General features: G+C 47.6%; 2 long non-coding RNA genes and 1 other non-coding gene across 3 annotated transcripts; 2 read left to right on the top strand and 1 right to left on the bottom strand.

Annotated features, from left to right (window-relative positions):
* Nucleotides 1-1,845: 1,845 nt before the first annotated feature.
* LOC140421861 (uncharacterized) lies at nt 1,846-11,665 on the bottom strand. The gene is made up of 3 exons (XR_011947136.1): nt 9,969-11,665; nt 9,129-9,235; nt 1,846-5,231 (listed from the first exon to the last, which is right to left on the bottom strand). It is a non-coding gene; the product is annotated as an uncharacterized lncRNA (long non-coding RNA).
* On the top strand, nt 10,252-21,215 carry LOC140421871 (uncharacterized). The gene is made up of 2 exons (XR_011947145.1): nt 10,252-10,378; nt 20,758-21,215. It is a non-coding gene; the product is annotated as an uncharacterized lncRNA (long non-coding RNA).
* On the top strand, nt 11,293-11,365 carry trnak-cuu (transfer RNA lysine (anticodon CUU)). Its single transcript has one exon. It is a non-coding gene; the product is annotated as a tRNA-Lys (tRNA).
* Nucleotides 21,216-26,080: the final 4,865 nt, after the last annotated feature.

Genomic DNA, 26,080 nt, shown 5'->3' with positions numbered 1-26,080 from the left:
GGGGGGGTTATTGTTTGTAAGGGGAAAAAATTATGTTGTTTAAAAACTTTAATAAATATATTTTTTTTTAAAAGAGATTATGAAGGGATTCAATAATCCAACAGGAATTTCAGTAGAAACCTCTTTACTGAGTGAGTGATGGGAATGTGGAACTCACGACCACAGCGAGTGGTTGAGGTGAACAGCATGAATACATAAAGCTAGATACATACATGATGGAGAAAGAATAGAAGATGCTGATGGGGGAGATGTAGAGGGGTGGGTGGAGGATCATGTGGAGCATAAATACTGACACAGACCACGGCTAACCTCAGCCAGTATGGGAATTTAACCTGTGCTGTTGGTGTCACTCAGCACGAACCAGCCAACTGAGCTAACCGATCCCCGTGTAAATCTGTAATAATTCCTTAAATATTAGTGATTGCCTGTCTCCCACCTGTAGCCACCTGGGTTGGCCAACTCCCGACGTAAAATGGAGAACAGCAAAGGTTGCAGGGAAATTCAGCCAACAGAGGCAGAAACTAGCAGGTGCAAGTTACTGTGTATTAAACTCTGCAAAAGCCCAGACAGCATCGATACAAGCAGCCTTCTGCATAATAATGCAGCAGCCATCTACATATTAATGAGCAATCCCCGGGAACAATCGAAACATTTGGGATAAACAAAGCCAAGCCAGACTCCTCGGCGCCAGCAGGAGCCAACACAAAAGAGGTTAACGGACACCTCAAGACCGCCCATCGATCAGGGAACCGCTCCAGTATTGGAGACCTCAAACCAAGCGATTGGAACAAAGTCCAATCACTTGGAACCAGGTACAGGGTCCGCCCCGAAAGGTGGGAAGCCCCTGGGGACTATAAAGTTAAGCCCCCAAGTTCAAATCATTTTTCTTGACCGGGTCACTCAACAACCCGAACCAACCCTTAACAATGACCGGTGCAGCTGCCGCCGAGATCCAGTAAGTCTTAAGTCAACGCTCGCTACGAGATAGGCGCTCCTAGCTACCAATCCGTACCAACTTCGAATCCCGCAGACTCAGAACCCGAACGAAAGGCCATTTGTTCCCCTGACCTGGTGGGCCAGTCCGAAGCTAAGTATAGGCCTGTTAGTTGTAGAAATAGCTTAGACGTAGAATTTATGCATGAGTAGCGATTACTGTGTATAATAAATGTGCTTTGATTTGAATCTTACTAATTGGTGTATTGAGTCATTGATCATTACTTGAACTTGAACCTCGTGGCGGTATCATAAAGATACCTGGCGACTCGAGAGCAAAGGTTATAAAACAGCCAATTGAACCAACCAAAAGTTAGCAACACACCATCCTATTTAATGTAGTTTCCCAGTGCACCTCAGAGAACTTGCCCCTCATACCCTGATGGTTTTCTTCTGTGAGAAGCACCAAGATTAATTAAATAAAACAACCGTGTAACCACCTTAGACCATCTTCATGACAATGTGGCATGATTTTTGGGGTTTCCAAACAGAAAAGAGAAAGAAACATCTTATAACCTTCAACAGAATGAACAAAATGCAGTCCTGGATGTAATTGAGAACAGAAACAGTAACAGCAGAATCCAATCCCTGTAATCAGTTGTAAACTTGTTGGTGTCTCTGAAAGTGTGATGAATTACTAAATCCCATCGCATATTGAGAGCAGGTGAATGGCCTCGCCCCAGTATGAACTCCCTGTTGTCACGGCAGATGGCATAACCGAGTGAATCACGCAAATAGACGTAAATGGGTGTGAGGTAATCGGGATTATGGAGACATGTCTCCAGGGGTGGAAACTGAATATATTCAGTATTTAGGAAGGACAGACAAAAAGGAAAGGCAGTGGCGTGGCACTGCTGGTTAATAATAATAATCTTTATTCTTGTCACAAGTAGGCTTACATTAACACTGCAAAGAAGTTACTGTGAAAATCCCCTAGTCGCCACACTCCGGCACCTGTTCAGGTATATTGATGGAGAATTCGGAATGTCCAATTCACCTATGAGCACATCTTTCGGAACTTGTGGGAGAAAAGCGGAGCACCCGGAAGAAAACCAGCAGACACGGTGAGAATGTGCAGACTCTGCACAGACAGTGACCCAAGCCGAGAATCGAACCTGGGACCCTGGCGATGTGAAGCAACAGTTCTAACCACTGTGCTACCCATGTCACCCATGGTTAGAGGAAAATAATACAATAGTGAGGAAGGATATTAGCTCTGACAATGTGGAATCTGTATGGGTAGAGCTGAGAAACACCAAGGGGCAAAATAATAAGTGGGTGTCGTATATAGACCCCAAACTGCAGTGGTGATGTTGGGAATGGCATAAAACAGGAAATTAGGCTGATTGTAAAAGTTTCTATAGGAACGTGAAGAGAAAATGATTGGTGAAGACAAATATAGGTTCCTTACAGTCAGAAACAGGGGAATGTATAATAGGGAACAAAGAAATGGCTGAGCAAATAAATACATACTTTGGTTCGGTCTTCACATATGAGGGCACAAATCAGAAATGTTGGGGACGCAGGATTTAGTGAGAGGGAGGAACTGAAGGAGATCAATATTAGTAGAGAAATGGTGTTGGGGAAATTGTTGAAGGATGATAAATCACCAGGGCCTGATAATTTGCATCCCAAAATACTTAAGGAAGTAGCTCTAGAAATAGTGGATGCAACGGTGGTCATCTTCCAGGATTCCATAGACTCTGGATGAATTCCTGCAGATTGGAGGGTGGTTTATGTAACTCCGCTATCTAAAAAGCGAGATAGAGAGAAAACAGGGAATTATAGACCAGTAAACCTGACATTGGCAGTGGGGAAAATTCTGGAATCCATTATCAAAGATGTTATGGCAAAGCACTTAGAAAACAGTGTCAGGATCGGACAGAGTCGGCATGGATTTATGAAGGGGAAATCATGCTTGACAAATCTATTGGAATTCTTCGAGGATGTAACTGGTAGAGTTGACAAGGGGGAGCCAGTGGATGTGGTATATTTGGACTTTCAGATGGCTTTTGACAAAGACCCGCAGAAGAGATTAATGTGTAAAATTAAAGCACATGGGATTAGGGGTAGTGTATTGAGATGGATAAAAACCTGGTTGGCAGACAGGAAACAAAGAGTAGGAATTAATGGTCTTTTTCAAGTTGGCAGACAGTGGCTAGTGGGGTACTGCAGGGATCGGTGCTCGGACCCCAGATATTCACAAGATATATTAAGAATTCACCTCCCTGCACATCTTTGGGTTCTGGGGGTGAGACCCATGCAGACACGGAGAGAGCTTGTCTCCACACGGACAGTGACCTGGGGCTAGAATTGAACCTTGGTCCTCAATGCCGTGAGGCAGCAGTGCTAACTGTTGCGCCACACTATATATTAACGATTTAGATCAGAGAACAAAATGCAATATCTCCAAATTTGCAGATGACACCAGGTTGCGTGGCAGGGTGAGCTGTGAGGAGGCTGCAGAGATCCTACAGTGTGATTTGGACAAGTTTGAGTGAGTGGGCAAATGAATGGCAGATACAGTATAATTTGGAGAAATGAGAGGTTATCCACCTTGGTAGCAAAAACAAGGCAGACTATTAGCTGAATGGCCATAAATTAGGAGAGCGGAATGTGCAACGAGACCTGGTTATCCTCGTACACCAGTCACTGAAGGTAAACATGCAGCTACAGCGGGCGGTAAAGAAGGCAAATGGTATGCTCGCCTTCATTGCGAGCAGATTCGAGCACAGGAGCAGGGATATCTTGCTGTCATTATACTGGGCCTTGGCAAGGCCACACCTAGAATATTGTGTGCAGTTTTGGTCTCCTTATCCGAGGAAGGATGTTCTTGCTGTAGAGGGAGCGCAGCGAAGGTTTACCAGAAGGATTCCTGGGATGGTGGGACTGACGTATGAGAGATTGAATCAGTTAGGATTGTATTCGCTGGAGTTCAGAAGAATGGGGGATCTCATAGAAACCGATAATATTCTAACAGGACTTGACAGGGTAGATGCAGGAAAGATTTTCCCGATGGTGGGAGTGTACAGAACAAGAGGTCGCAGTCTGAGGATACAGGGCAGACCATTTAGACAGAGATGAGGAGAAATTTCTTCATCCAGAGAGTGGTGAGCTTGTGGAATTTGTTACCACAGGAAATAGTTGAGGCCAATACATTGTATGTTTTCAAGAAGCAGTTAGATATAGCACTTGGAGCGAAGGGAATCAAAGGATATGGAGGGGAAAGCGGGATTAGCTATTGAGTTGGATGATAAGCCATGATAATAATGAATGGCAGAGCAGGCGCAAAGGGCCAAATGGTCCCTTCCTGCTCCTATTTTCGATGTTTCTCTGTAATCCCTTCCCACACTAAGAGCAGGTGAATGGCCTCTCCCCAGTGTAAACTCGCTGGTGTCTCTGCAGGTTGGATAACTGTGTGAATCCCTTCCCACACTGAGAGCAGGTGAATGGCCTCTCCCCAGTGCGAACTCGCTGATGTCTCTGCAGGTTGGATAACTGAGTGAATCCCTTCCCACACTGAGAACAGGTGAATGGCTTCTCCCCAGTGTGAATTCGCTGATGCTTCTGCAGGGTGGATGAATCAATAAATCCCTTCCCACACAGAGAGCAGGTGAATGGCCTCTCCCCAGTGTGAACTCGCTGGTGTCTCTGCAGGGTGGATAACCGAGTGAATCGCTTCCCACACTGAGAGCAGGTGAACGGCCTCGCCCCAGTGTGAACTCGCTGGTGCGCCTGAAGGGTGGATAACTGAGCGAATCCCTTCTCACACTGAGAGCAGGTGAACGGCCTCTCCCCAGTGTGACTGCGTCGATGAATCTCCAGCTTAGATGGGCATCTGTATCCCTTCCCACAGTCCCCACATTTCCATGGTTTCTCCATGTTTTGGGTCCCCTCGTGACTCTCCAGATTGGACAGTCAGTGGATGCCTTGTCTACACACAGAACATGTGTGCTGTCTCTCCTCACTGTGAATGGTGTGATGTTTTTTCAGGCTGTGACCAAGTTGAAGCTCTTTTCACAGTCAGTTCACTGGAACACTCTCACTCGGGTGTGAGTTGTGTGGGTCTTGGTGCTTTTCCAGTCACACTCACGTTTAAAATTTTTTGAAGCTGACAGATTGGCCAAACATTTCTCCTTCTCGCCGATGATATTCAGGTCAGAAAGAATCGAGTGAGTTTGTCACATCGAGACGTGATGTTTGAGATTTCGGTCTATAATTCCTCCCCTTCCAATATCCTTTAAAAACAATTTACAAAAGTCATATTTATTAGTACAGGAGAACAGACAATTCTAGTTCCTATGGAACATTATTTCCTCTCTCATTCTCCAAAAGCTGTAAATCTCCATCCCACACAATCTCCCTCCATTCTTACTCTACTGTATCTAATATTCACCCTCCCAATTCTCCTGAAGGTGCTGATTCATGTTGATTGACAGATCCAAGCTCAGCTCGCTGTTTCCTGACCAGGACACAGAGATTATAACAGGAGCAAGAGTAGCCATTCGGCCCACCGAGTCTGCTCAACCATTCAATGAGATCCTTGGCCGATTGACTTCAGCACTATTTTCCCCACACGATCCCCATATCCCTCGATATCTTCAATATCTAGAAACCTGTCAATATTTGTCTTGAACATACCTGATGACTGAGGCTGTATATTCCTCTGGGGGTAGAGAATTCCAAAGCTTCACCACATCCTCGAGTGAAGAAATCCCTCATCTCAGCTTTCGCTCTATTTTCCTACCTGTTCCCCAGAACCCTTAACTCCATTGTCAATAAAATATCTGTCAAACTTGTGCTTCAATATATTCAATAACCCCCAGATACAACTGGTCCCTGTGGAAGAGAAATCCAAAGACTAAAAACCCTCTGAGGGAAGAGATGACTGGAAATCTATAACGTAGCCACAGTCTTATATTACAAGACGTTTACTTTATTACAGAACCGTAATAATATATCTAATCTATGCCATGTAACAATACGGGACATATCTCTGTCCATTATTAATTTACGGTCCAGTGAAATGTCAGCCATCTCCTTGGGAACCCATCCTTTTAATTGTGAACATTAGTAAAGAGACCATCCCTTTCAGACAGACAAATAAATATGTCAAGCTGAGGGAGAGACCGAGACAACAAGGGAGAACAATAAATCAGAGGTCTCTCGGATGGCAAGGAAGGAAACCCTGGCAGGTGGGTGGGGAGGATTTTAAAAAAAACCGCTGGAGGTCCCAAACCCCCAATAAGACCCATTGATTTTATTGTCAGTCTGCAGACAGGAGATGGAGAACTGAACCCAGGCAGAGGAGAGGGAGGGAGAAAACTGGTGGTGGAGGAAAGAAATGGTGCAGAAGGGCAGCACGGTGACGCAGTAGTTAGCACTACTGCCTCATGGTGCCGAGGTCCCAGGTTCGATCCCGGCTCTGGGTCGCTGTCCGTGTGGAGTTTGCACATTCTCCCCGTGTTTGCGTGGGTTTCTACCCCACAATCCAAAGATGTGCAGGGTAGGTGGATTGGCCACGCTAAATTGCACCTTAATTGGAAAAAATGAATTGGGTACTCTAAATGTAAAAAAAAGAAGAAATGGTGCAGATGGGTTTGGATTTCAGCTCAGGGAGGAGGGTGAGTGTGTGGGACTGGGATTGACAGCTTTGGGGGAACAAGAGAAGAAAAGATGTTCCAGAGAAACTAGAATTGTCTGTTCAGAATTTCTATCCTGGACTGACAGTGCTGACTTTTGTAAACTCCTTTTATCGGGGGTTAGAAGGGGAGGATTTACAGATGGAAACTCAAATCAAACTTCACATCAAGATTTAACAGAGTCACTCCATTCATCAGGACCCGAATATCATTGGCCTGTGAATGTGGAAGAAGAAATGTTTGTCTGGTCTGTCTGTGGGAAAAGATTTTCCAAGATCAGTGTGACTGCAAAAAAAACCCCGATACACACACACTCGACCAGAGTGAGCGTTCCAGTGAACTGACTGTGGAAAGAACTTTAACCAGTTACACAGTCTGAAAAAACATCACACCATTCAGAGCGGGGAGAGACCCTCCTCTTGCTTCGGTGGAGACAAGGGCACCACGATAGCACAGTGGGTAACATTGTTGATTCACAGCGCCAGGGACCCGGGTTCGATTCCCGGTTTGGGTCATTGTCTGTGCGGAGTCTGTGCGCTCTCCCGTGTCTGTGTGGGTTTCCTCCAGGTGCTCCTGTTTCCTCCCACAAGTCCCCCAAAATATGCTTGTTTGGTGATTTGGACATTCTGAATTCTCTCTCTGAGTACCCGAACAGGCGCCGGAGTGTGGCGACTATGGGATTTACTCAGTAACCATTGCAGTGTTAATGTAAGCCTATTTGTGACACGAATAAAGTTTATTACTCAGTTAATCGTCAAACGTGGAGAGGGACTAGGACACCAGCAGCATGCTGAAACCGTGGAATAAGGAGCTGGTTTAGCACAGGGCTAAATAGCTAGCTTTTAAAGCAGACCATGGCAGGCCAGCAGCACAGTTCAATTCCCGTACCAGCCTCCCCGAACAGGCACTGGAATGTGGCGACTAGGGGCTTTTCACAAGTAACTTCATTTGAAGCCTCCTTGTGACAATAAGCGATTTTCATTTCATTTTTCATGTGGGGACCGTGGGAAGGGATTCAAGTCCCCATGTGAGCTGGGGACTCATCACCACAGTCACACCGGCGACAGACCATTCACCTGTTCGGAGTGTGGGAAGGGATTCACTCAGTTATCCGAGTGAGGATTTACCAGGATGTGGGAGCCGAGCTGGTGAGGAAGCGAGCGGCCTTTAATAAGGTTCAGGCTGCTCTGTCTCAGAAAGGAGTTTGATTCGGGGTGGTATACCCGGCAAAGCTGCGGGTTACAAATGAGTCCAAAGACTTCCATTTCGCGACACTGGAGGAGGTGAATGCCTTTATTATAAAGCATTTACTGGGTCCAGTTATCTGTATTGGACAAGATCTACATTCCCTGTGGGGTGGGATGGGTGTTGTGATATACTGTATATAATTTTTGACATTTTCTGATAGAATCTGTTTTTCTGTGTGGAGATGAAGAGAGATTTTCTTTACAAAGCACAACTTAGATCTATGGGGAGGGGTGGCGGTAGGGGGCCCCCGTTGGAAATTGAGTCTAGTAAGGGACTGCATTCTGAAGTATGTTTTATTCTCAAAGTGGGCAATATTGTTGTTTTTATTTTATTGGTTATAGATTCATGTGTCTAGGTGGGGCGATGGTGAAAAATGGGAGAGGGGGATCAGTTTGCTGGTGATGACGATAAAACTGTTTTTGTTTTACTCTGAAGATGTGTTTGCGTGGCGGTCATCTTGGGTGGATCCTTGGCCTGTACTTTTTGAAGATTTGCTGGATAGTCCCTCACGGTGGAAATGGCTGATTCCGTGATGGGGGTTGGTGCAGAGACCCTTGATTCAGCTGGTCACCTGAAACGCAAGGGGATTGAGTGGACCAGTGAAGGTCGAGGGTTTTCGCTCACCTAAAGAATCAAAATGCTGGTGTGGTGTTCTTGCAGGAGACTCACTTGCGGGTTAGAGATAAGACCAGACTGCGGAGGGGTGAGCCAATTGTTTCACTCGGGCTTTGACGAAGGACTCGAGCTGCTGCAATTCTAATCAATAAACAGATCCCTCTTCCGGTCACTGGGATCATTGCGGACACTAATGAGAGTTACGTGGTGGTCAGTGGGTCATTGGCGGGTACATTGGTGGTGCTGGTGAATGGCTAAGCCCCAAACTGGGCCGATCTGGCATTTGTAAAAAGAAATGGTTGGGATCCATCCCAGACCTGGATACACGTCAATCAATGCTTGGCGGAGACTTCACTTGTGTACTGGATCTGGAAATGGACTGGTCCAAGCCCATTCAACCGCTATAAATACACAATAACGGAGTGGAATCTGGACGGACCATCTGGCATGACCCAGGCACCGGAAACGATAACAGCAAACCCGGAAAAAAGATAAATCAATCTGTTCCCATCAGTAGATTGTAAAAGAATTATGGGACACAGATTTAAGATTGTGAGCAAGATCTACAGGGAGGATATGAGGAAGACATTTTACACAGTGAGTGATAATGATATGGAATTCAATGCTTACACACAAAGGTCGATAATCTCCAGGTCCTGGTAACTCAAACAGTGGTGTTAGAATTTGATGTGAGGATTGGTTGTGAATTTCCTGTCTGCAAAACCCTAGCTAAGTCCCTGTGAAAGAAGATTACAAAGGCATCACAGTCAGTCCAGAAATAAAATTTGGGAAAGATAAATACTTCTCCCAGTTTGTATTTGCTGAGTATAAATCCTCCCCTACTAATCCCCTGTAAAAGGAGTTTCCAAAATTAATCACTGTCAGTCCAGGATAGAAATTCACAACATTCTCCCCTCCTGCTCCCTGGTCCAGGATGACCGTTCATGCCCCCCCACCCACCCCTCTCCCCCCCACCCCTCTCCCCCTCCTTGAGGGTGATGTTGACTCAGGGTTGTGAATTTCTACCCTGGGTCTTCATGTTGCTGAACAGAGCCGCAGAGCTTTGGACACATGGGACAGGATGTCTAATAAGACAGTGATATCTGGAGAGCAGGATTGGCTTCCTTTTCTTTCCATCTCTGCCACCGCTTTCCATCATCAATAAGACATTGAGACTCAAAGACTAATGCAGTTTGATGGACAAGTTGTCTCCATTCTGAACAATGGGGAACAAGCTTCTCCCACTCATTGAAACATCGCCCCGACAAAGATGACAAACGCGCATGCGCCCTGATGCACATCCAATAAAGATGGCGGCCGTTAACCTGAGCCGAATATGAGGAGCTGCAGCTCCACTCAGTACAAACTGGGTACCGGAAACTCTTTTCCTTTTTAAAAAAAAAAACTTTTTATTGGCATTTCTCATATTTATAAACAATCATGAACTCTCTTCCGAAGTTTGCGGCTTACAACAGCTTTACACAACGTTTCAGCCCACCCCCACAATCTCTCGCTCCCTCCATATTGTTAATCGCCTCTCACGATTTTGGATCTGAAGACACAGCCCTTCTGCATCGCCATTACCCACACTGCGCATGCTTCAATCACAGCGGGCCCCGCCCCTCATTCACTCCGATTGGTTGGAGGTCTAGCCGCTTTCGGTCGGTCCTCCAATCCTGCCCCTCCACCTCCTATTGGTCCGGAGCTGCCGTCAATCACCCAGGCATTGTGACGGTTCCAGATGGTGAGAGCGGCCACAGGCTCAGGCTGACTCGCTGATTGTCCAATAATAACAGTGAGAGTCTCAGTGGGACAATTAGAAAATAATCGTGGAGATGGGGCCCAGAGGAGAAACAGCAAAGGATTCACTGACATTGAGGGTAACAAACACAGTGTCTATTCCAATAATAAGAGTCAGGCTGCAGTGTGTGAGTGAACATATCATTGGATCCAATGTAGAATCATAGAATCCCCCCAGTGCAGAAGGAGGCTATTCGGCCCATCGAGTCCGTAGCAACCCTCTGAACGAGCACACTATCTTGGCGAATTCCCCACCCTATCCCCTTAACACCTCCCGGGGACAATTTAGCACAGCCAATCCACCTAATCTGCACATTCTTGGACTGTGGGAGGAAACCAGAGCACCCAGAAAGGAAATCTACGCAGTCGCAGGAAAACTCCACAGAGACAGTGACCCAAGGTCGGAATTAATCATAGAATCTACAGTGCTGAAGGAGACCATTCGGCCCATTGAGTCTGCACCCGCGTTACCTGATCTGGCCAACTCACTGAAATGTGGTTAATTCTGAATTGCCCAGCAAGCCACTCAGTTTAAGGACAATTAAGAATGGGCAACCAAGCTGGTTTGCCCGTGACACTCACACCCCATAAAGAATAGAGAAAATCAAAGGGCTGTTTCCAGTGCCGGTTCCCACAGAATCAGTACTGGTCCCTTCACTCCTGGTTTACATCATTGATTTGAAAGTAAATGTAGGAACAGGAATAAGAAGTTTACATGTGACACAAAAATGACTAAACACTAGTGATAGTGAGTAAGAGAGCTGGAGGGAAAACAAGGCAAAGGATTACATGATAAATGGCAGGACAGGACTAGTTAGGCCAGAGCTAGATTCCTGTGCACAGGAAGATTGCACCAGAGAGAGTACAGAGGGGATTTAAGAACATTGACCAGAAATTGAAAATGTTTGCTCAGAGGAAAGTTTGGATAAACTGGGGCTGTTTTCTTTGGAACAGAAAAGACTGAGGGGAGACCAAAACGTAATTTTGAAAAGCAGCCTGGCTAGCTCAGTCGGCAGAGCATGGGACTCTTAATCCCAGGGCCGTGGGTTCAAGACCCACGTTGGGCGATTCAGCTTCTTTAATCTGAGAACATTGAGCTGGACTGTTTTATGGGTGGCACGGTAGCACTGTGGTTAGCATTGTTGCTTCACAGCGCCAGGGTCCCAGGGTTCAATTCCCACTTGGGACACTGTCTGCGCAGAGTCTACAGGTTCTCCCAGTGTCTGTATGGGTTTCCTCCCACAAAGTCCTGAAAGACACGCTTGATAGGTGATTTGGACATTCTGAATTCTCCCTCTGTGTACCTGAATAGGTGCGTGAATGTGTTTATGGGGATTTTCACAGTAACTTCATTGCAGTGTTAATGGAAGTCTACTTGTGACAATAGTAAAGATTATTCTAAATGTATAAAAATTCTGGAGTTTCATGGTGGCACAGTGGTTGTGTGTCTGCGTGCTGGGGATCCGGGTTCGATCCTGGCCCCGGGTCACAGTCTGTAAGGAGTTTGCAAATTCTCCCATTTTCTGTGTGGGTTTCACCCCCACAACCCAAATATGTGCAGGTTAGATGGCTTGGCAAAATTAAATTGCCCCTTAATTGGAAAAAAATATAAATTTATATTTTAAAAAAATTCTGAGGGATCTAAATAGATTGGATAGGAAGGTCCAATTCCCTTTGGTTGAGGGATGCATATCAAAGGGGGCAGAGATTTAGGGAAGGACTAGGAGGTTTAGACGGTGGTGAGGATCTGTGACACGCTGTCTGAAATGATGGCAGAAACCCTCATAACATTTAAAAAGTATTCAGATAGACATTTGAATTGATGGAACTTAAAAAGCTACAGACCACAATCTGGAAATTGAGATTAGGCTGAATACCTACTTTGTAGCCACGATGAGCTGAATGAAATGCAACAGGATCAACAAACTTTAACAAAATCCCGGATAGTAACTCTCACTACGAAAAAGGTCAGCAGTTTGCCCAGTTTAGCTGCCAAGTGTGCTCATGCGGGAATTTTAAAATGTACCTGCAGACATCAGAGTACAACAGCAAATTATTTAACTTCTCCAATGTGATTGGTGTAATTAGTCTCAAATTTAACCCGGAATGGTCATTTACATTTTCCCGTCACTCTCATATCTGAAATCTTTGCCCTCAGACAGAACAGACAAACCATTTTACCTCCCAATGATTTTCAGGTCCTGATGAATCGAGTAACTCAGTCAGAGGATGATGTGATGTTTGGTTTGAAGTTCCCGTTAGTAAATCCTATTTCTAAAGGAGTTTCCAAAGGAATTTCACTCTCAGTCCAGGAGAGAAATTCACAAGATTCTCTCTTCCGGCTTCCGGGTCCAGGACGGCCGCGCATGCGCCGAGAAAGATGGCGGCCGCGCAGGGGTCTTGCTGCATATCGCCCCCTAAACAGATGACAGCCGTTAACAGGGGCCGATCAGAGAGAAAAACACCGATGCGGCGCCCCATTCGGTGCAAACACCGAACTGTATCAAGAGTGCCGGAACCAATTTATCACCCTGAGGAACTTAATGGCATAATGGCGGATAAGACTACCCGGAATGCCAGGCGCGGATGAATACGCCCTATCTCCATCACAGGAGCCATAACGCGTCGTGTGTCAGAATGCCCCGCCCCCGGAAGTCGCTTCTCTGTGCGGAGCATGCGCGGTGCTGCTCCTGGCTGAGCGCAGCCGCAGTGAGAGTTCGAGAGCCGCTGCGAGCGGGGACAATGGTGAGAACCCAAACCCCCCCCAATAAGACCCATTGGTTTTATTGTCAGTCTGCAGACAGGAGCTGGAGAACTGAACCCAGGCAGAGGAGAGGGAAGGAGAAAACTGGGAGCGGAGGAAAGAGATGGTGAGATGGGTTTGGATTTCAGCCCAGGGAGGAGGGAGAGTGTGTGGGACTGGGATTTACAGCTTTGGGGGAACAAGAGAGGAAAAAATGTTCCAGAGAAACTAGAATTGTCTGTTCAGAATTTCTATCCTGGATTGACAGTGATGCCTTTTGTAAACTCCTTGTACAGGATATTCGAAGTGGAGGATTGGCCTACAGAAAATTCAAACCAGACTTCCGGGTGCGGCTATGCAGAGCTAGGTCGCATATTCGGCAGCTCCTGCTTGGAACGGACTTTTGGGCTCTTTTACAGGGCCCCCACGGTATTTGTTTGACATTTCCCGGTGTGGGAAGAAGGCTGCAATATTCCCCCGGCAGTGTCCCCCAGGAAGGGTATGTCTCTTGGTTGCCAGACACACGCAGAAACAGTAAAAGATTTAGCTGCAACTGCAGGATAAACAGGGCCTCTTCCAGCATGCAGGCGGGGGAAGGGCAAGCTTAAAGCTGCAAGCTGACCTGAGGGCATGTATCAAAAGTGAATTCTAGCAGCAGAGGGAACAACTGTGAAAAGACCTCATCAAGGCCACTGAAGGGACCTCCGGTTGCGGTGATGCCTAGCTAGCCGCACGCTTCGGCGGCTCCAGCTCCGACGGACCTTCGGGCTCTTTTAAGAGCCCCAACGGGGAATTTTTCGACGACGCAACCCGGTGTGGGGCGTGTGAGAAGGGAGTCCCCCCCAAACGAAGGAGGAAAAAACCGGCGGCGGCGGCTGCAGCGCGAGGAATCGTCGACCAAAGGGTCAGAAAGAGAGAAGTACAAGATGGCGGCGGAGAAAGCACAGGCGACATGGGGGCCTGAGCATGAAATTGTGAGACGGTGCGTGGAGCTGCTGAAGAGGGAGGTGCTGACCCCGTTGCTACAGGCAATTGAGGGGCTCAAGGAGACATTAAAGACCCAGGAGACAGAGCTCCGTGTGGTGGAGCAGAAGGTGACAGATATTGAGGACGAGATCCTGGGCCTGGCGGTTAAGACACAGACGCACGAGGCACTTCATAAAAAGTGTACTGAAAGGATCGAAGCCCTAGAAAATGGAGCGCGAAGGAAGAACCTTTGGATACTGGGTCTCCCTGAGGGTGTGGAAGGAGTGGACTGTGGAGCGTACGCAAGTACGATGCTGAGCTCACTGATGGGTGCTGAGGCCCCTACGGGCCCCTTGGAGGTGGAGTGGGCAAATCGGATTCCGGCGAGAAGACCAAAAGCGGGAGAACCACCCAGGGCGATAATCGTGCGATTTTACCGTCTTAAGGATAGAGAAGAGGTCCTGAGATGGGCTAAAAAGGTGCGGAGTAGCAGATGGGAGAATGCAGTGGTACGGGTATACCAGGATTGGAGTGCGGAGGTGGCGAGAAGGAGGGCGAGCTTCAACCGAGCCAAAGAGGTGTTGCATAAAAGGAAGGTGAAGTTCGGGATGCTGCAGCCGGCAAGACTATGGGTCACGTATCAGGAGAGACACCATTATTTCGAGACGGCGGAGGAAGCATGGACCTTCATCAAAGAAGAGAAATTGGATCGGAACTGAGGGACTGATGCTGCAGGAAATGTTATTGTTAATGTTACGGTGGAAGTTAATTGAGAAGGAAACAGGGAAGGGGACATTGGGGAAATGTGGGCGCCGGTGAGGGGGGGAAAGACGGGACATAGTTGGAGAATGGGGAAGGGGAGGGGGAGGGGAAAGGGAGCTGCGCCATGAGAGGCGGGTCAGGTAAAGGGATGTTCCCGCACCAGAAAGAATAAGGCGGGAAGACAGGCGCAAGGCGGATGGGAGTTCCCCACATCGGGGGGGTCGAGGAGTGAGCAGGAGTAGCCGGGGTCAGTTGAAGTCAGCTGACTTACGGAAGTAATATGGGGGGAGCAATCATGCTAGGAAGAGATCTAGCGGGGAGGGAGGGGGAGGGGGGGGTGTGGGGGACAACTGGGTTGCTGCTGCGGAAATCCAAAAGGAAATGGCTAAAGAGTGGGTAGCCGGGGATGGTGTGCGACGCTGGGGGAGCGAGCGGGAGCGCAGAGGCGGGATATGGGACTGGCCTAGAGAAGGTAATGGCTAGTCGACACGGGAGGGGGGCAGGTAGCCCCCTAGTGAGGCTGATCACGTGGAACGTGAGAGGCCTGAACGGACCGATAAAAAGGGCCAGAGTGCTCGCGCATTTGAAAGGACTAAGGGCAGACGTGGTTATGCTCCAAGAGACGCACCTAAAGGTGGCGGACCAAGTTAGGCTAAGGAAAGGATGGGTGGGACAGGTGTTCCACTCAGGACTGGACGCAAAGAATAGAGGGGTGGCCATTTTGGTGGGGAAACAGGTCGCATTTGAAGCAAAGAACATCGTAGCAGATAGCGGAGGTAGATATGTAATGGTGAGTGGCAGGCTGGAGGGAATGGAGGTCGTGTTGGTTAACGTGTATGCCCCAAACTGGGACGATGCGGGATTTATGAGACGGATGCTGGGGCGTATACCGGACCTGGAGGTAGGAAACTTGATTTTAGGAGGGGACTTTAATACGGTGCTGGACCCGGGGCTAGATAGATCCAGCTCAAGGACCGGAAGAAGGCCGGCAGCGGCCAAGGTACTTAAGGGGTTTATGGACCAAATGGGGGGAGTGGATCCATGGCGATTTCTTAGACCTAGGGCTAGGGAGTTTTCCTTCTTCTCCCATGTCCATAAAGTGTACTCCCGGATAGATTTTTTTGTTTTGGGAAGGTCGTTGATCTCTAGGGTGGAAGAAGCTGAGTACTCAGCCATAGCGGTTTCGGATCATGCCCCACATTGGGTGGACCTGGAATTAGGAGAGGAAAGGGAGCAGAGAACACTCTGGCGATTAGATGTGGGACTGATGGCGGATGAGGGAGTGTGTGCAAGAGTGCGGGGGTGTATTGAGAGATATCTGGAGGTCAATGACGACGGCGAGGTCCCTGTGGGAGTGGTATGGGAAGCACTAAAAGCGGTGGTCAGAGGAGAGCTGATCTCCATTGGGGCCCACAAAAGGAAAACAGAGGCCAAGGAAAGGGAAAGATTACTGGGGGAGATTTTAAGGGTGGATAGGGAATTTGCAGAGACCCCGGAGGAGGAATTGTACAGGGAGAGGAGACGACTCCAGACGGAATTTGACCTTCTGACCACCAGAAAGGCGGAGGTACTGTGGAGGAAGGCACAGGGGAGGAGGTATGAATATGGGGAAAAGGCGAGTCGCCTGTTGGCTCATCAATTGCGAAAGAGGGCAGCAGCGAGGGAGATAGGAGGAATTAGAGACGAAAGGGGAGACACGGTGCGAAGGGCAGGAAAGATAAATGAGGTGTTCAAGACCTTCTATGAGGAACTGTATAGGTCTCAACCCCCAGAGGGAGAGGAGGGGATGCGGCAGTTCCTGGACCAATTGAGGTTCCCGAAAGTGGAGGAGCGGGGGGTGGTAGGCCTGGGGGCACCGATTGGGGTGGACAAGGTTATTAAGGGACTGGGAAGCATGCAAGCAGGGAAGGCCCCAGGACCAGACGGGTTCCCGGTGGAGTATTACAGAAAATATGTGGACTTGTTGGCCCCGTTGATGGTGAGGATGTTCAATGAGGCCAGGAAAGGGGGGACTCTACCCCCGACGATGTCGGAGGCGACGATATCGTTAATTTTGAAGAGGGATAAAGATCCGTTGCAGTGCGGGTCCTATAGACCCATTTCATTGTTGAACGTGGACGCCAAATTGTTGGCAAAGGTACTGGCATCGAGGATAGAGGACTGTGTCCCGGGGGTGGTGCACGAAGACCAGACAGGGTTCGTAAAAGGGAGACAACTGAATGTTAACGTGCGACGACTAATAGGGGTGATAATGATGCCCCCAGTGGAGGGGGAGGCAGAGATAGTGGCGGCAATGGACGCAGACAAGGCATTTGATAGGGTGGAGTGGGAGTATTTATGGGAAGTGTTAAGGAGGTTTGGGTTTGGGAACGGGTTTATTAGCTGGGTTAGACTTCTTTATGGGGCTCCAACGGCAAGCGTAGTTACAGGTCGACATAGATCGGAGTATTTCCGACTATATAGGGGAACAAGACAGGGATGCCCGCTGTCTCCATTGTTGTTCGCGTTGGCAATTGAACCTCTGGCCATGGCGTTGAGAGACTCCAGGAAATGGAGAGGGGTGATTCGAGGGGGAGAAGAACACCGAGTCTCGCTATACGCGGATAACCTACTGTTGTATGTGTCGGACCCAGCGGGGGGGATGATAGAGGTTATGCGAATTTTGAGGGGGTTCGGGGATTTCTCGGGGTATAGGCTAAACATGGGGAAGAGTGAATTATTTGTGATACATCCAGGGGACCAGAGTAGAGAGATAGAAGGCTTGCCTCTAAGGAAAGTGGAAAGAAACTTCCGATACCTGGGGATTCAGATCGCTAGGAGCTGGGGAACCTTGCACAGACTTAATCTGACACGGTTGGTAGAACAAATGGAGGAGGACTTCAAGAGGTGGGACATGCAGCCTCTATCGCTGGCGGGCAGGGTGCAAGCAATTAAGATGATGGTCCTCCCGAGGTTCTTATTTGTATTTCAATGTCTCCCTATACTAATCACTAAGACCTTTTTTAATAAAATAGACAGGAGCATCACGAGCTTCGTGTGGGCAGAGAAAGTTCCGAGAGTAAGGAGGGGGTTCCTTCAGCGTAGTAGGGACAGAGGAGGATTGGCACTACCGAACTTGGGCGATTACTATTGGGCCGCCAATGTGGCAATGATACGTAAATGGATGATGGAGGGTGAGGGAGCGGCGTGGGAAAGACTGGAGAGAAAGTCCTGTAAAGGGACGAGTTTAGAGGCGCTGGTGACGGCGCCGCTACCGATCTCACCTAAAAAGTTTACCACGAACCCGGTGGTGGCGGCAACATTGAATATCTGGGGACAGTGGAGGCGACAGAGAGGGGTGCGAGGAGCCCTGGTGGGGTCCCCAATCAGGAACAACCATAGGTTCGCCCCAGGAAGAATGGATGGAGGATTTCAGAGCTGGTTCCAGTTGGGAATTAGGAGGGTGGGAGATTTATTTATAGATGGGACTTTTGCGAGCTTGGGAGCATTGGAGGAAAAGTATAAGTTGCCCCGGGGAAATTTCTTGAGATATATGCAGGTGAGGGCGTTTACTAGACAACAGGTGAGGGAATTTCCGTTGCTCCCGACACAGGGGATACAGGACAGGGTGCTTTCAGGGGTGTGGGTCGGAGAGGGCAAGGTGTCAGAGATTTACCGAGAGATGAGGGAAGAGGGGGAGGAGTCGGTGGGCGAACTAAAAGGAAAGTGGGAAGAAGAACTAGGGGAGGAGATAGAGGAGGGTATGTGGGCTGATGCCCTAAGCAGGGTAAATTCCTCTTCCTCATGCGCCAGGCTTAGCCTGATTCAATTTAAGGTGCTACATAGAGCACACATAACGGGAGCAAGATTGAGCAGGTTCTTTGGAGTGGAGGACAAATGTGGGAGGTGTGGCGGGAGCCCGGCAAACCACGCACATATGTTTTGGGCATGCCCGGCACTGGAAGGGTATTGGAAGGGAGTGACGGGAGTGATTTCGCGGGTGGTGAAGGCCCGGGTCAAACCAGGCTGGGGGTTAGCTCTATTTGGAGTTGCGGAAGAGCCGGGAGTGCAGGAGGCGAAAGAGGCCGACGTTGTGGCCTTTGCGTCCCTAGTAGCCCGGCGCAGGATCCTACTCATGTGGAAGGAAGCGAAACCCCCGGACTGGAGGCCTGGGTAAATGATATGGCGGGGTTCATTAAACTGGAGCAGATAAAGTTTGCCCTGAGAGGATCGGCTCAAGGGTTCACCAGGCGGTGGCAGCCATTTCTCGACTACCTAGGGGAACGTTAGAGGGAAGACAGATGACCAGCAGCAGCAACCCAGGGGGAGGAGGGGGGGGGGGGTGCGGTTTAGTTTAGGTCAAAGATAAAGGGGTTTTGTTACTTGTGTATTGTTTAAAATTTCTGTATTGTTATTGTTGCGTTTGCTTTGTAAGAGGGGAAAAATTGTTTGGGAAAAAATTTTCAATAAAACATTTATAAAAAAAAAGAAAATTCAAACCAAACATCACATCGAAATCTGACAGCCACTCAATTCATTAAGAGCTCAATATCTTCAGTCTTTGAATTTGGAAGGAGACGTGTTTGTTCTGTTTCAGCAGTGTGACTGCAAAAGCACCGAGACCCACCCCCAATGAGAGTTTTCCAGTCCGCTGACTGTGGAGAGAGTTTTAACCAGTTACACGGCCTCAAAAAAAGTATCACATCATTCACTGCAGGGAAAATTAAACGCTTGTTTGTGTGTGGACAAAGCTTCAACCAGGAGAGACATAAAGACCCCTCACCACGGAGAAACTGAGGAAATGTTCGGACTGTGGGAAGGGATTCAGTTCCCCATCACAACTGGAAGTTCATCGTCGCAGTCACACTGGGGACAGACCGTTCATCTGCTCCATTTGTGGAAAGGGATTCACCCATTCATACAACCTTCTGACACACCAGCGAGTTCACACTGAGGAGAGGCCATTCACCTGCCCTGTGTGTGGGAAGGGATTCACTCAGTCATCCCACATTGTGACTCACCAGCTTGTTCACACTGATAAGAGACTATTTACATGTCCTGACTGTGAGAAGAGTTTTAAATGTAAAAACTATCTGCTGACACATCAACGTATTGATACTGGGGAGAGACCGTTCACCTGCTCCGTGTGTGGGAAAGGATTCATTCAGTCATCCCACCTGCAGACACATCAACTTGTTCACTCTGATAACAAATTTTTTAACTGTCCTGACTGTGAGAAGAGCTTTAAAAACAAAAAGGATTTACTAACACACCAATATGCTCACACTGGGGAGAGACCATTCACCTGCTCTGTGTGTGGGAAAGGATTCAGCCGTCCATCTGCCCTACTGAACCACCAAAGAATTCACACTGGGGAGAGGCTATTCACTTGCTCTGACTGTGGGAAAGGATTCATGAATTCATCCAACCTTCTGATACACCAGCAACTTCATACAGGGGATAGACCATTCACCTGCTCTGAATGTGGGAAGGGATTCACACGTTCATACAACCTTCTGACACATCAGCAGGTTCACAGTGAGCAGAGACCGTACACTTGCTCAGTGTGTGGGAAGGGATTCACTCGTTCATCCAACCTATTGAATCACCAGTGAGTTCACACTGGGGAGAGGTTGTTCACCTGTTCTGTGTGTGGGAAGGGATTCAGTCAGTCATCCAACTTTGCTGATACACCGGAGAGTTCACAGTGGGGAGAGGCCGTTCACTTGCTCCATATGTGGGAAGGAATTTTCTCATTTATCTTATCTTCTGAAACACCATCAAGTTCACACTGGGGAGAGGCCATTCAACTGTAATGTCTGTGGAAAGGAGTTTACTCACTCATCCCACCTGCTAACACACCGAGTTCACAAGCGACTACAAGGTTTAGATTATACCCTTATTGATGCTGTTAATCATGTACAGGACTGAATAATGTTCACTCTGACAGTCTTAATCTGCTGGTGAGGTTTATTATTCTGAATAAATGTGTTTGAAACATTGTTGCAGATTTTTGTCTTTCCCACCTGAGTGCTGAACATCACCTGCCTGGAGCTCAGAAAGGACAATCTGGGGAAGGATCATACAGCAGGAACAGAACTTCAACCTGAACACAGTCCTTCAGGGTCACATTGAGAGGGACAAACATCACTTTGGTCTTTCTCATCTCTCTTCACTGTCAGCAAAGTCCCCGTGTGGGTTAACCCTGAGGCGTGTAAGAAATGTTTCCCAATCACTCTCTTCCATATCTCAGAGTTCCTAGACACGGAACAGAAGCACCTTTACAACTGTGTTTAGAGTCAGGAAGAACAATGGTGAATGCTGGAAACGTGCTGTCAAATCAGAGATTGGTGTAAAACTGTGATGTTCCTGATTGAATGTAAAGCAGCTGGTTTAAGTTTCCAGACTGAAAATGTGTTTGTGTGACAGTCACAATGAATTAATTGAATAGAAATCTACTTAAAATAGATTGGTTGAAGTCTGCATTAAAATAGCAGCTGGAGGAGCTCACAGGAGCCTGGTAACTGCTGGGACAATTAGACAACAGTTTGATTCCCAGATAAACGAGCTGAGGCTTGTGTCCAAGAATTCCCAGTTTTCATAGAATCATAGAATTTACAGTGCAGAAGGAGGCCATTCGGCCCATCGAGTCTGCATCGTCTCTTGGAAAGAGCACCCTACTTAAGCCCACACCTCGACCCCATCCCCGTAACCCAGCAACCCCATTGCACATTTTTGGACACTGAGGGCAATTTAAGATTAGGCCAATCCACCAAACCTGCACATCTTTGGACTTGTATGCTTCCCACATTCTGCCCTTTTAAATGAGTCTCACTCCTACCAGCCTTTAACAATCAGAAACATAACAGAGAAAAAGGCGAAGCTGTGTCTGCCCCTTTAACTGGGAGCTGAACAGTGTCAGAGCCCCGACTGTCCCTTTAAGAATGAGTGATGTGTTCAGCTGAAGATTCCTGTTGGCCGTTTTCTGAGTAGTCTCCTTATTCTGATCATTCTCAGTGATCCTCGGGTATGTGAACCTGCTCTCATTCACTGTTCTCTCTCATATTCTCACTTAACCTCTCTCCGCTCTCACACTCACTCATTTCACATACCTCCCACATCTCTCTATCTTTCTCTCTGACACTCACTCCTTTAACCTTTCTATTTCAGAGAGCGCCTAAACTTACTTAATTTCTCTCTCTGAAGAAGCACCGAATACACTGAACCTCTCCTCCAACATCTCATTTATGGAGACTCAATCCTTTCTCTCTCTATCTCCCACTTTCTCTCTCTCTCTAATTGGCTCTGACTAACTTTAAATCTCCTATTTTCTAATAACCCTCTTTGAGGAAAATTTAATTTTGTATAATGTCCCCTCATTTCTCCCAGTGATAATCCTCAGTCCATCTTCCTGTTCAGTGAATATGTTAAAAATCTAAATAACCTCCTATTTTAATGTTTAAAATGGGAATGGAGGTGAATGTAATGCTGAGACCGGCAGCAATATGTGTGGGTGTTCTTGATGCTGTCAGAGTGAGTTCATCCTCACAGGCAGGAAGACTGTTCATGGTGATAACATGAAACTGACACCTGCTGTTTCATTCTCAGGGAACACAACTTCCTGTTTCTCTGCTGCCGGTTCCAAACCGCACATCTCACTTCTGAGCTGAAAATAAATCCAGGGACCACAATCTGGTGAGAACACCTGTCAAGGCGGCCTATATCTGTCCACAGAGTCACACAGATCACATTGTGGTGACATTTACAAATGAGCCGGTTATTTCTGTTCAGAGTCTCCATTCCCGGACAGAAGCGGCTGTGACTGTGGATCAGTCGCTGAGTTCCCTCTGCTCTCTGTAGCTGGGAACTGATAACCTGCTCCCTTATATTTTATATCATTCTTTCTGTGTTACTTGTTTCCTCTATTTCTCAGCTTTTATCTCTCGCCACCTCATCTTTCTGCTGTTTAAAATATCATTTTTTTTCTCACAGTTCTTCTGTCTCTCCTTTCCTCTGTATCTCTCTCTCTCTCTATGTCTGTCTGTTCCTATTTAATAGAGGTGTTGAATTTCATGAGGGTGTTGTAATAGATTAAAGAAAGAGGGAGAAAACCAGTAAATGGTGGGAAAACTCAGCAGTTCTGGCAGCATCGGCACTGAGAGAAACCGAGTTAACGTTTCGAGTCCCTGTGACTCAGAGCAGGAGAAACATGGATTGTCCCTCAGATCAGGGAAGGTGAAGTGGAGATTTAATAGAGGTGTTTAAAATGAGGAATGATTTGTGATGGTGTCGATGGGTAGAAACTGTTTCCCAAGAGCAGGAGGGTTTGTAACCAGAGGACACAGAGATTTAAGATATTTGACAAAAGAACCCAAGGGGGTGATGAGGAGAATTGTTTTTACACAGTGATGTGATGTGATCTGGAATTCACACTGACAGGCTGCTGGAAGCAGATTTACAGTAACTTTCAAAGGGAGTTCCACTTTTGCGGGTAAATTGGCAGTTTTAAGGTGAATCAGATGAATTCGACAGTTCACTCAGAATCTCTACAGTGCAAAAGGAGGCCATTCAGCCCATTGAGTTTGCACTATACCTAGGCCCAATCCCCCATCCTATCCCTATAACCTCACCTAACCAACACATTTTTAAACACTAAGGGGAGGTTGATCATGGCCAATCCACCTAAGTTGCAAATCTTTGAATGGTGGTAGGAAACCCATGCAGACACTGGGAGAAAGTGCAAACCCCACACAGACAGTCACCCAAGGCCGGAATTGAACCAACGTCCATGGTGCTGTGAGGTAGCAATGATGCCCTTTGCGACAGTCTGAATTTTCCTCTCCTGATGTTTTACCATTGATCTTTTCAATCACAATGTGTCTCAAAGAGAAGATTGAAACTTTGGTTTTAGTGTCAGATATATTTCCTGTGTGACTGTATGAATCGAGAACCACTAGAATGATTTCACTTCCTCTACAGATGCACCTCAGATACCAGAAATTGCTGGAATTCCACAAGTCCTCATTGCTCTCACCTTGGGTAGAACAGCTCTGAATCAGGTGGAGTCAGTCACACGTGTCTCTGTCATGATGTTTCCATTCCTATTTTATCATACACCTCCCAGTGACACTCATTGTAACACAGAAACATCAAATTATCATTGCTACCTTGCATCTTGCCCTCCTATCATTGTCTAATGATAACAGTGACAGAGTAACACACACCAGAATTGGAATGACAGGCAGGTTATTGTCTAATAATAACTGACAGAATTATTATCTGGGATCCTGGATCTGGGAAGCAACAGTGCAACCCACTGTGCTACCTGACGTCCTAGATTGGCCCAGGTAGGGTGATATTTCATAGGGTCGGTGCAGATTCGATGGGCCGAATGGCCTCCTTCTGCACTGTAGGGACTCTTAGAACATGGAACATTACAGCGCAGTACAGGCCCTTCGGCCCTCGATGTTGCGCCAACCTGATTACCACTCTAAAGCTCATCTACACTATTCCCTTATCATCCATATGTCTATCCAATGACCATTTGAATGCCCTTAGTGTTGGCGAGTCCACTACTGTTGCGGACATAGAACATTACAGCACAGTACAGGCGCATGATTCTACATTGGATCCAATGATATATTCACTCACACATTGCAGTCTGACTTGTTATGGTACAAAGTCTTACAACTCCAGGTTAAAGTCCAACAGGTTTGTTTCGATGTCACTAGCTTTCAGTACGAAGTCTTACAACACCAGGTTAAAGTCCAACAGGTTTGTTTCGATGTCACTAGCTTTCGGAGCGCTGCTCCTTCCTCAGGTGAATGAAGAGGTCTGTTCCAGAAACACATATATAGACAAATTCCAAGATGCCAAACAATGCTAGGAATGCGAGCATTAGCAGGTGATTAAATCTTTACAGATCCAGAGATGGGGTAACCCCAGGTTAAAGAGGTGTGAATTGTCTCAAGCCAGGACAGTTGGTAGGATTTCGCAGGCCAGATGGTGGGGGATGAATGTATTGTGACATGAATCCCAGGTCCCGGTTGAGGCCGCACTCATGTGTGCGGAACTTGCCTATAAATCTCTGCTCGGCGATTCTGCGTTGTCGCGGGTCCTGAAAGCCGCCTTGGAGAACGCTTACCCGGAGATCAGAGGCTGAATGCCCTTGACTGCTGAAGTGTTCCCCGACTGGAAGGGAACATTCCTGCCTGGTGATTGTTGCGCAATGTCCGTTCATTCGTCGTCGCAGCGTCTGCATGGTCTCGCCAATGTACCACGCTTCGGGACATCCTTTCCTGCAGCGTATGAGGTAGACAACGTTGGCCGAGTCGCACGAGTATGTACCGCGTACCTGGTGGGTGGTGTTCTCACGTGTAATAGTGGTATCCATGTCGATGATCTGGCACGTCTTGCAGAGATTGCCATGACAGGGTTGTGTCGTGTCGTGGCCACTGTTCTGAAGACTGGGTAGTTTGCTGCAAACAATGGTTCGTTTGAGGTTGCGCGGTTGTTTGAAGGCAAGTAGTGGGGGTGTGGGGATGACCTTGGCAAGATGTTCATCGTCATCAATGATGTGTTGAAGGCTGTGAAGAAGATGACGTAGTTTCTCCGCTCCGGGGAAGTACTGGACGACGAAGGGTATTCTGTTGGTTGTGTCCCATGTTTGTCTTCTGAGGAGGTCGGTCCGGTGTTTCGCTGTGGCGCGTTGGAACTGTCGATCGATGAGTCGAGTGCCATATCCCGTTCGTACGAGGGCATCTTTCAACGTCTGTAGATGTCTGTTACGCTCCTCCTTGTCTGAGCAGATCTTGTGTATACGGAGCGCTTGTCCATAGGGGATGGCTTCTTTAATGTGTTTAGGGTAGAAGCTGGAGAAGTGGAGCATCATGAGGTTATCCGTGGGTTTGCGGTAAAGCGAAGTGCTGAGGTGACCGTCCTTGATGGAGACGAGTGTGTCCAAGAATGCAACTGATTTTGGAGAGTAGTCCATGGTGAGTCTGATGGTTGGATGGAACTTATTAATGTCATCGTGTAGTCGTTTCAGTGATTCTTCGCCGTGGGTCCAAAGGAAAAAAATGTCATCGATGTATCTGATGTATAACATCGGTTGAAGGTCCTGTGCGGTGAGTAGGTCCTGTTCAAACTTGTGCATGAAGATGTTGGCGTATTGGGGGGCGAATTTGGTCCCCATGGCTGTTCCGTGCGTCTGGATGAAGAACTTGTTGTCGAAGGTGAAGACGTTGTGATCCAGAATGAAGCGGATGAGTTGCAGAATTGCGTCTGGAGATTGGCAGTTGTCGGTGTTGAGTACTGAGGCTGTTGCAGCAAT

The sequence above is a fragment of the Scyliorhinus torazame genome, chromosome 5, assembly GCF_047496885.1.
Source record: "Scyliorhinus torazame isolate Kashiwa2021f chromosome 5, sScyTor2.1, whole genome shotgun sequence".
Classification (NCBI taxonomy): Eukaryota; Metazoa; Chordata; class Chondrichthyes; order Carcharhiniformes; family Scyliorhinidae; genus Scyliorhinus; species Scyliorhinus torazame.
Note: the sequence above shows the minus strand (reverse complement) of the source record. Positions and strands in the feature narration are given on the sequence as shown.